The sequence below is a fragment of the Rhyacophila brunnea genome, unplaced genomic scaffold, assembly GCF_057557595.1.
Source record: "Rhyacophila brunnea isolate RB1 unplaced genomic scaffold, BYU_Rbru_1.0 scaffold_221, whole genome shotgun sequence".
In the NCBI taxonomy this organism is placed as follows: Eukaryota; Metazoa; Arthropoda; class Insecta; order Trichoptera; family Rhyacophilidae; genus Rhyacophila; species Rhyacophila brunnea.
The window spans coordinates 100,001-110,000 of record NW_028232884.1 but is presented as its reverse complement, the minus strand read 5'-3'; the positions used below and the strand labels follow the sequence as shown (position 1 = coordinate 110,000).

The 10,000-nt window shown below is 45.7% G+C and overlaps 3 non-coding genes across 3 annotated transcripts in view; all 3 read right to left on the bottom strand.

Annotated features, from left to right (window-relative positions):
- The window catches only part of LOC147069908 (large subunit ribosomal RNA), a 4,110-nt gene extending 3,259 nt beyond the window's left edge, over positions 1-851 (bottom strand). The window contains exon 1 of the ribosomal RNA XR_015071121.1: positions 1-851. This exon is cut by the window's left edge and continues 3,259 nt beyond it. This is a non-coding gene — a ribosomal RNA (large subunit ribosomal RNA).
- Positions 852-1,245: 394 nt separating this feature from the next.
- On the bottom strand, positions 1,246-1,407 carry LOC147069907 (5.8S ribosomal RNA). The gene has a single exon (XR_015071105.1). It is a non-coding gene; the product is annotated as a 5.8S ribosomal RNA (ribosomal RNA).
- A 152-nt stretch (positions 1,408-1,559) lies between these two features.
- Positions 1,560-3,503, bottom strand: LOC147069906 (small subunit ribosomal RNA). Its single transcript, XR_015071113.1, has one exon. It is a non-coding gene; the product is annotated as a small subunit ribosomal RNA (ribosomal RNA).
- Positions 3,504-10,000: the final 6,497 nt, after the last annotated feature.

Sequence of the window (10,000 nt, the reverse complement as noted above, 5' to 3'; positions counted from 1 at the left end):
GAGAGCGCGCCGCTAACCACGACGGCCGACGCGCGACACCCGCGGCGCACGAGGCGCCGGGGGCCGCACGAAGGTCGCCGCTGCGGCGCGACGGACGACCGGCCGAAGCCGGGCGGACGCGAACCTCGTTCTCTACCGTCGCGTGCGGCGGCCGTGGACGCCGCGGCTCCGCCCCTCGTCGAGGGACGGGACAACCGCACGGCGCATTCGACCGCAGCGCGACGGGTCGCGGTGTTATACTGAGGGAGAAGTGCACGCACTCCGGGGGCCCGTCGGCGAACCCGCGCCCCCCCCTGCCGGCGCACCCGCGAAGGCGCGTCGGCAGAGGGTGAGCGGCGAGACGCGGACCCCGGCGGAAGAGCGATGAATCTCCCCGTTCGCTCGTTTGAGTTCCACAGGTTTACCCCTGAACGGTTTCACGTACTCTTGAACTCTCTCTTCAAAGTTCTTTTCAACTTTCCCTCACGGTACTTGTTCGCTATCGGTCTCGTGGTAGTATTTAGCCTTAGATGGAGTCTACCACCCGCTTAGGGCTGCACTCTCAAGCAACCCGACTCTGGGGAGAGAGACCGTCGCGGCCGGCTACCGTCACCACGGGCCTGGCACCCTCTACGGGTAAACGGCCCCGTTCAAGATGAACTTGGACTGGCAGCCGTGACTAATGACCGCGCGTGTATGTATAATTCTCCTCCCGAACGCTACATTTCCCGGCGGCCCGCCGGGGCCGCAGGATTCAGCGCTGGGCTCTTCCCGTTTCGCTCGCCGCTACTCGGGGAATCCTCGTTAGTTTCTTTTCCTCCGCTTACTGATATGCTTAAGTTCGGCGGGTGATCTCTCCTGATTTGAGGTCGACAAACAGTTTGCGTGCAAAATGACGCATGCGAGCGCTCAGACTCACGCGCGGCGACGCCTTTTACGGGTTGTGTGCGTGTGTGCGCAGCGGCTTTTGCAAGTCACCGCGCTCACGCCACGTTCCAGTGCGTGCGCGCGAAGCGAGCGCCCGATGCGAGCGCACTGAGGCGCTACATTCGCACAGGGCGCGCCCGACAACAGGCGTCGATAAATATTTGACCGGACGCCCGGAAGGACGGGTGGGTGGCGGAGGCGTGCGTGTGCACGCGACCTATCCCCCCCCCCCGCCGACCTGGCGACGCCGGCAACTGCTCGCGAACAGCCACACACACACACACACAAGTGTGTGTGTGTGTTATATGACCGTTCGCAGTCTGGTGTTTCTGGTGTACGCGACCCTCAAACAGGAGTGGTCCGTCGACAAACTACGTCTTGCTCGGACCGCAATGTGCGTTCGAAATGTCGATGCTCATGTGTCCTGCAGTTCACACTCTGACGCGCATTTAGCTGCGTTCTTCATCGACCCACGAGCCGAGTGATCCGCCGTTCAGGGTAATCTAGTGATTACATATTGTTGTTGTTATATTGTTTCGTTTTCGGCATATTATATATTTCATAATGCACATGCGAGATGTGCAAAATAAATTTATATAAAAAAAAAAAATTACACGTTACGCGTACACGCGCACATGTTCGTTTCGCACAGGAAATGATCCTTCCGCAGGTTCACCTACGGAAACCTTGTTACGACTTTTACTTCCTCTAAATGATCAAATTCGGTCAAACTTTCCGGCGCGTCAGAGGCCCACGAGGAGCTTCCGCGCGCCAGTCCGAAGACCTCACCAAATCATCCATCGGTAGTAGCGACGGGCGGTGTGTACAAAGGGCAGGGACGCAATCAACGCGAGCTGGTGACTCGCTTTTACTAGGAATTCCTCGTTCATGGGGGAGAATTGCAAACCCCAATCCCTATCACGAAGGGGTTTCATCGGGTTACCCGGGCCGTTAAGCCAAGGAGGACACGCTGATCCCTTCAGTGTAGCGCGCGTGCGGCCCAGGACATCTAAGGGCATCACAGACCTGCTATTGCTCAATCTCGTGCGGCTATATATACCGCCGGTCCCTCTAAGAAGATTTTCATTGTACGCCGGTAGTGAAGACCGCGACGCGCCCGCGCCTCCGACGCAGAACGCCAAAGGACACGGACGCGCGCGGACCCTCGTGATACCGGTTGTACGTCTATTTAATAGGCTAGAGTTACGTTCGTTACCGGAATTAACCTGACAAATCGCTCCACCAACTAAGAGCGGCCATGCACCACCACCCACCGAATCGAGAAAGAGCTGTTAATCCGTCAATCCTTCCAGTGTCCGGGCCTGGTGAGTTTTCCCGTGTTGAGTCGAATTAAGCCGCAGGCTCCACTCCTGGTGGTGCCCTTCCGTCAATTCCTTTAAGTTTCAGCTTTGCAACCATACTCCCCCCGGAGCCCGAAAGCTTTGGTTTCCCGGGAGCTGCCCACCGGGTTAAAATAATGAAACTTCGGCGGATCGCTGGCTGGCATCATTTATGGTTAGAACTACAGCGGTATCTAATCGCCTTCGAACCTCTAACTTTCGTTCTTGATTAATGAAAACACCTTTGGCAAATGCTTTCGCTTTAGTCCGTCTTGCGACGATCCAAGAATTTCACCTCTAACGTCGCAATACGAATGCCCCCAGTTGTCCCTATTAATCATTACCTCTGGTATCAGAAAGCCAACAAAACAGAACCGAGGTCCTATTCTATTATTCCATGCGTACAATATTCAGGCAAAACTTAGCCCGCTTTGAGCACTCTAATTTGTTCAAAGTAAACAGCCGCGACGGCCCGCCTCGGCGAACGGCCGACCTTGCGGCCGACCGACGCCGGATGGCGAAGGACGCACCGGCGAGAAGCCCCGCAGACGTGCCTGTCGTACCGCAGTCGGTAGACCGACACCGCAGGACACAATTTCAACTACGAGCTTTTTAACCGCAACAACTTTAGTATATGCTATTGGAGCTGGAATTACCGCGGCTGCTGGCACCAGACTTGCCCTCCAATGGATCCTCGTTAAAGGATTTAAAGTGTAATCATTCCGATCACGAGGCCTCGGACGAGTCCCGTATCGTTATTTTTCGTCACTACCTCCCCGTGCCGGGAGTGGGTAATTTGCGCGCCTGCTGCCTTCCGTGGATGTGGTAGCCGTTTCTCAGGCTCCCTCTCCGGAATCGAACCCTGATTCCCCGTTACCCGTGACAACCATGGTAGTCGCATAAACTACCATCGACAGTTGATAAGGCAGACATTTGAAAGATGCGTCGCCGGTGCTAGACCGTGCGATCAGCTCAAAGTTATCTAGAGTCATCTCGAAGAGCGACGGACGACGCGAGCGCCGACCGCCGATTGGTTTTTGATCTAATAAAAGCATTCCTCACGTTCCCGTTCAGAATTACGTTTGCATGTATTAGCTCTAGAATTGCCACAGTTATCCAAGTAACTGTGTACGATCTAAGGAACCAAAACTGATATATTGAGCCATTCGCGGTTTCACCTTAATTAGGCTCATACTGAGACTTGCATGGCTTAGTCTTTGAGACAAGCATATGATTACTGGCAGGATCAACCAGGGAGCTGCTCTGCGAGGCCGCGGGCGCGCGCGCACTGGGCGCGCCGACACCCGCGATCCACACGTCACACGCGAACGCGCACCGGAGTCACCCGGCGGGCGACGCTGGCTCTCTCTTTCGATTTTTAACGTGCCGACGCACGAGATACAACGGATTGTATGCATACATACGCACAGAGCACGAGATCGTGCTCCGCGTTTCTCAATTTCCCATCGTAAAACGTGCACACCGAAAACGCACGCCGTCGGCGCGGTAAACGGAGCGACGGAGGCTGAAACGCCGTCCGCCGTCACTCGACAGGATGATTCTGCTAGCGCGGAACTCCAGAGTGATGCGATCGCATAGGCCGCGGCGACGAAATATAATCGCACGCCGGGTGAGTGTCTCGTCTCGCAAATGTACCGCCGACGCGGCCGAATGGCCGCCGCAGTTTGCGAACGCCGTGAAGGAAGTCTTGTCAAAGACGACAACCCACTGCTATACGATGGATGAGGGGAGAGACCCAGACGACAACAACAACGAATACGGACACGGCAATGTTGGGTAGCGCAATAATCCGTCGCCATTATTTTATCGTACAGTTCTCTCCTGCGTACATTTTCCCTCACACATTATAGTGTAAACGCGGCGCACTACCGGCCGCGTAACCGAAATAACACTACAAAAGGCGAAGGTGACGATTCTCTTTAGGTTTAATCTTTCATTTGAAATTTCGAATTGCGAATTGCGAATATATATTTTGGTAATTTGGATAATTTTTTTTTTTTAATTTCAATTTTTTTTTTTTTTTTTTTTTTTTTCATCCATCATTATGAATGATATAAAACCATTGAAATAAATATCATTATGAGAACGTTATATTACGCTCGCCACCGAACGGTCGAGGGTGGGCTGAAATGCCGATACGACGCAAATATAGCTTGCCAGGCGGACGCGGTCTCGTACTTCGTCTCGTACGGTCTCGTCTCGGTCTCGTACTTCGTTCGCAAACCGTCAAGAGTGCCAAACAAAATGTAGCATAGCATTGATAAAGCGCCGCACTACCGACCGCGTGACCGAAATATCACTACAAAAGGCGAAATTGACGATTCTCTTTAGGTTTAATCTTTCATTTGAAATTTCAAATTGCGAATTGCGAATATATATTTTGGTAATTTGTTTGGTTAAATTTTTTTTTTTAAATTTCTAATTTTTTTTTCCATCATGATAAGATATGATGTATGAAAAAAAAAATTAGGTTATATTATGTTAGGTTAGGTTAGGTTAGGTTAGGTTAGGTTAGGTTAGTTTAGGTTAGATTAGGTTAGTTGAGGTTAGGTTAGTTTTTGTTTAGGTTAGGTTAGGTAAGGTTAGATTAGGTAAGGTTAGGTTAGGTTTAGCTTAGGTTAGGTTGTGTTAGGTAAGGTAAGGTTATGTTAGGTTATGTTAGGTTAGGTTAGGTGAGGTGAGGTTAGGTCAGGTTAGCGAAAGAACGTAGTCGACGAGAGCGCCGCTTTAAGCGAGCCATGGGCCCTCCTGGCTAGCTAAATCTGCGTCCCGCCGGCATCGTCTACTTGACATGCCGGAGGGACGCAGATTTAGCTAGCCAGGAGGGCCCATGTCTCGCTAAAAGCTGCGCTCTCGTCGACTACGTCCGTTCGCTGACCTGACCTAACCTCACCTCACCTAACCTAACCTAACATAACCTAACATAACCTTACCTAACCTAACACAACCTAACCTAAACTAAACCTAACCTAACCTTACCTAATCTAACCTTACCTAACCTTACCTAAACAAAAACTAACCTAACCTAACCTAAACAAAAACTAACCTAACCTAACTTAAACTAACCTAACCTAACCTAAACTAACCTAAACAAAAACTAACCTAACCTAAGCAAAAACTAACCTAAACAAAAACAAACCTAACCTAAACAAAAACTAACCTAACCTATCCTAAACAAAAACTAACCTAACCTAACCTAATCATACCTAACGTGACCTAACCTAACCTAAACTAACCAATTTTTTTTTTCATACATCATTTATTATTATGATGAATACCATAAAAAAATATCAATATCATATCGTTATAGGGCATAAACGTGATCAACGAGCGTGTCACTGATCATTTTAAATGCGCCCGATACGCCTCACCTGAAAGAATATTTCATTGTCTTCATTTCGACGTTCAACATAGGAATAGGTAAGTAAAGCGCGAGGGCGAGTTCTAGCGGTAAAATTTGATGTTAAAATAATTTTTCATCCAACATATATTATTATGATAGATATCATATACCGTTGACATGTCGATAACATAATATCGTCATAATACGCACGCCGCCGAACGCGGCGAGAGTCGGACGTGAAGTGCACGATGCACGACGATTAAGCTCGCCAGGCGGGCCACGTGTCGCGCTCTAAGCGGCCCTCTCGTGCGTCGTCGACGGCCGAAACGGCGATGTCTCGCTTTAAACGGCGCTCTCGTCGACGACGTTCGTTCGCAGACCTAACCTAACCTAAACTAACCTAACCTAACCCAAACACAAAAACTAACCTAACCTAACCTAACCTTACCTAACCTAACCTAAGCTAATTTAAATAAAAAAAAAAAAAATCTTTTTTTTTACATCCATCATATTATTAACATTATATATATATAACGAAGAATTAAAAAAAAAAAAAAAAAAAAAAAAAAATTAAAATAAACCTTACCTAACCTTACCTAACCTAACCTAAGCTAATTAAAATAAAAAAAAAAAAATCTTTTTTTTTACATCCATCATATTATATTATTATGAAATATCAATATTATATCGTCATAAGGCATGAACGTAATCGTAAGATAATTTCATTGTCTAGTTCTAGCGGTATAATTTGATGTTGAAATAATTTTTCATTTCTTTTCATTCATCATACATTATTATGATAGGTATAATATACCATTGACATAACGATAATATAATGTCGTTTAAATACGCACGAACCGGCGAGAGTGGGACGTGTGAAGTGCACGATGCCGGCGGGACTCAGATTTAGCTGGCCAGGCGGGCCCGTGTCACGCTTTAAGCGGCGCTCTCGTCCGTCGTCGACGGCCGAAGCAGCGACCTCGTCGTCGAAGGATGTCTCGCTTTAAACGGCGCTCTCGTCGACGACGTTCGTTCGCCAACTTAACCCAACCTAACCTTACATAAACCTAACCTGACCTAACCTAACCATATTATCGTCATAATACGCACGCCGCCGAACCGGCGAGAGTCGGACGTGAAGTGCACGATGCACGACGATTTAGCTCGCCAGGCGGGCCACGTGTCGCGCTCTCGTGCGTCGTCGATGCATGTCTCGCTTTAAGCCGCGGTCTCGTACTTCGTTCGCAAACCGTCAAGAGTGCCAAACAAAATGTAGCATAGTATTGATAAAGCGCCGTACTGTTAATAATGTAAATGAAATATGAACAATGTAATAGTGAAGTAATAACCCTCGTACGAAAAACCAAGGAATTCAATAAAAGCAGAAATAAAAAAAATTTAAATAAACCTCACCTAACCTTATCTAACCTAAACCCTATCTAATTTAAATTGAAAAAAAAAAAACATTTTTTTTTCATCCATCATACAATATTATGATAGATATCATATATCGATAACATATTATCGTCATAATACGCACGCCGCCGAACCGGCGAGAGGCGGACGTGAAGTGCACGATGCACGACGATTTAGCTCGCCAGGCGGGCCACGTGTCGCGCTCTCGTGCGTCGTCGATGCATGTCTCGCTTTAAGCCGCGGTCTCGTACTTCGTTCGCAAACCGTCAAGAGTGCCAAACAAAATGTAGCATAGTATTGATAAAGCGCCGTACTGTTAATAATGTAAATGAAATATGAACAATGTAATAGTGAAGTAATAACCCTCGTACGAAAAACCAAGGAATTCAATAAAAGCAGAAATAAAAAAAATTTAAATAAACCTCACCTAACCTTATCTAACCTAAACCCTATCTAATTTAAATTGAAAAAAAAAAAACATTTTTTTTTCATCCATCATACAATATTATGATAGATATCATATATCGATAACATATTATCGTCATAATACGCACGCCGCCGAACCGGCGAGAGGCGGACGTGAAGTGCACGATGCACGACGATTTAGCTCGCCAGGCGGGCCACGTGTCGCGCTCTCGTGCGTCGTCGATGCATGTCTCGCTTTAAGCCGCGGTCTCGTACTTCGTTCGCAAACCGTCAAGAGTGCCAAACAAAATGTAGCATAGTATTGATAAAGCGCCGTACTGTTAATAATGTAAATGAAATATGAACAATGTAATAGTGAAGTAATAACCCTCGTACGAAAAACCAAGGAATTCAATAAAAGCAGAAATAAAAAAAATTTAAATAAACCTCACCTAACCTTATCTAACCTAAACCCTATCTAATTTAAATTGAAAAAAAAAAAACATTTTTTTTTCATCCATCATACAATATTATGATAGATATCATATATCGATAACATATTATCGTCATAATACGCACGCCGCCGAACCGGCGAGAGGCGGACGTGAAGTGCACGATGCACGACGATTTAGCTCGCCAGGCGGGCCACGTGTCGCGCTCTCGTGCGTCGTCGATGCATGTCTCGCTTTAAGCCGCGGTCTCGTACTTCGTTCGCAAACCGTCAAGAGTGCCAAACAAAATGTAGCATAGTATTGATAAAGCGCCGTACTACCGACCGCGTGACCGAAATATCACTACAAAAGGCAAAATTGACGATTCTCTTTAGGTTTAATCTTTCATTTGAAATTTCGAATTGCGAATTGCGAATATATATTTTGGTAATTTGTTTGGTTAATTTTTTTTTTTTAAATTTCTAATTTTTTTTTCCATCATGATAAGATATGATGTATGAAAAAAAAAATTAGGTAATATTATGTTAGGTTAGGTTAGGTTAGGTTAGGTTAGGTTAGGTTAGGTTAGGTTAGGTTAGTTTAGGTTAGATTAGGTTAGTTTAGGTTAGGTTAGTTTTTGTTTAGGTTAGGTTAGGTAAGGTTAGATTAGGTAAGGTTAGGTTAGGTTAGGTTTAGTTTAGGTTAGGTTGTGTTAGGTAAGGTAAGGTTATGTTAGGTTATGTTAGGTTAGGTTAGGTGAGGTGAGGTTGGGTCAGGTTAGCGATCGAACGTAGTCGACGAGAGCGCCGCTTTAAGCGAGCCATGGGCCCTCCTGGCTAGCTAAATCTGCGTCCCGCCGGCATCGTCTACTTGACATGCCGGAGGGACGCAGATTTAGCTAGCCAGGAGGGCCCATGTCTCGCTAAAAGCTGCGCTCTCGTCGACTACGTCCGTTCGCTGACCTGACCTAACCTCACCTCACCTAACCTAACCTAACATAACCTAACATAACCTTACCTAACCTAACACAACCTAACCTAAACTAAACCTAACCTAACCTTACCTAATCTAACCTTACCTAACCTTACCTAAACAAAAACTAACCTAACCTAACCTAAACAAAAACTAACCTAACCTAACTTAAACTAACCTAACCTAACCTAAACTAACCTAAACAAAAACTAACCTAACCTAAGCAAAAACTAACCTAAACAAAAACAAACCTAACCTAAACAAAAACTAACCTAACCTATCCTAAACAAAAACTAACCTAACCTAACCTAATCATACCTAACGTGACCTAACCTAACCTAAACTAACCAATTTTTTTTTTCATACATCATTTATTATTATGATGAATACCATAAAAAAATATCAATATCATATCGTTATAGGGCATAAACGTGATCAACGAGCGTGTCACTGATCATTTTAAATGCGCCCGATACGCCTCACCTGAAAGAATATTTCATTGTCTTCATTTCGACGTTCAACATAGGAATAGGTAAGTAAAGCGCGAGGGCGAGTTCTAGCGGTAAAATTTGATGTTAAAATAATTTTTCATTATTTTTCATCCAACATATATTATTATGATAGATATCATATACCGTTGACATGTCGATAACATAATATCGTCATAATACGCACGCCGCCGAACCGGCGAGAGTCGGACGTGAAGTGCACGATGCACGACGATTTAGCTCGCCAGGCGGGCCACGTGTCGCGCTCTAAGCGGCCCTCTCGTGCGTCGTCGACGGCCGAAACGGCGATGTCTCGCTTTAAACGGCGCTCTCGTCGACGACGTTCGTTCGCCAACTAAACCCAACCTAACCTTACATAAACCTAACCTGACCTAACCTAACCTAACCTAACCTAACCTAACCAAACCTAACCTAACCTAACCTAACCTAACCTAACCTAACCTAACCTAACCTAACCTTACCTAACCTAACCTAAGCTAGTTTAAATAAAAAAAAAAAATCTTTTTTTTTACATCCATCATATTATTAACATTATATATATAACGAAGAATTAAAAAAAAAAAAAAAAAAAAAATTAAAATAAACCTTACCTAACCTAACCTAAGCTAATTTAAATAAATAAAAAAAAAATCTTTTTTTTTTACATCCATCATATTA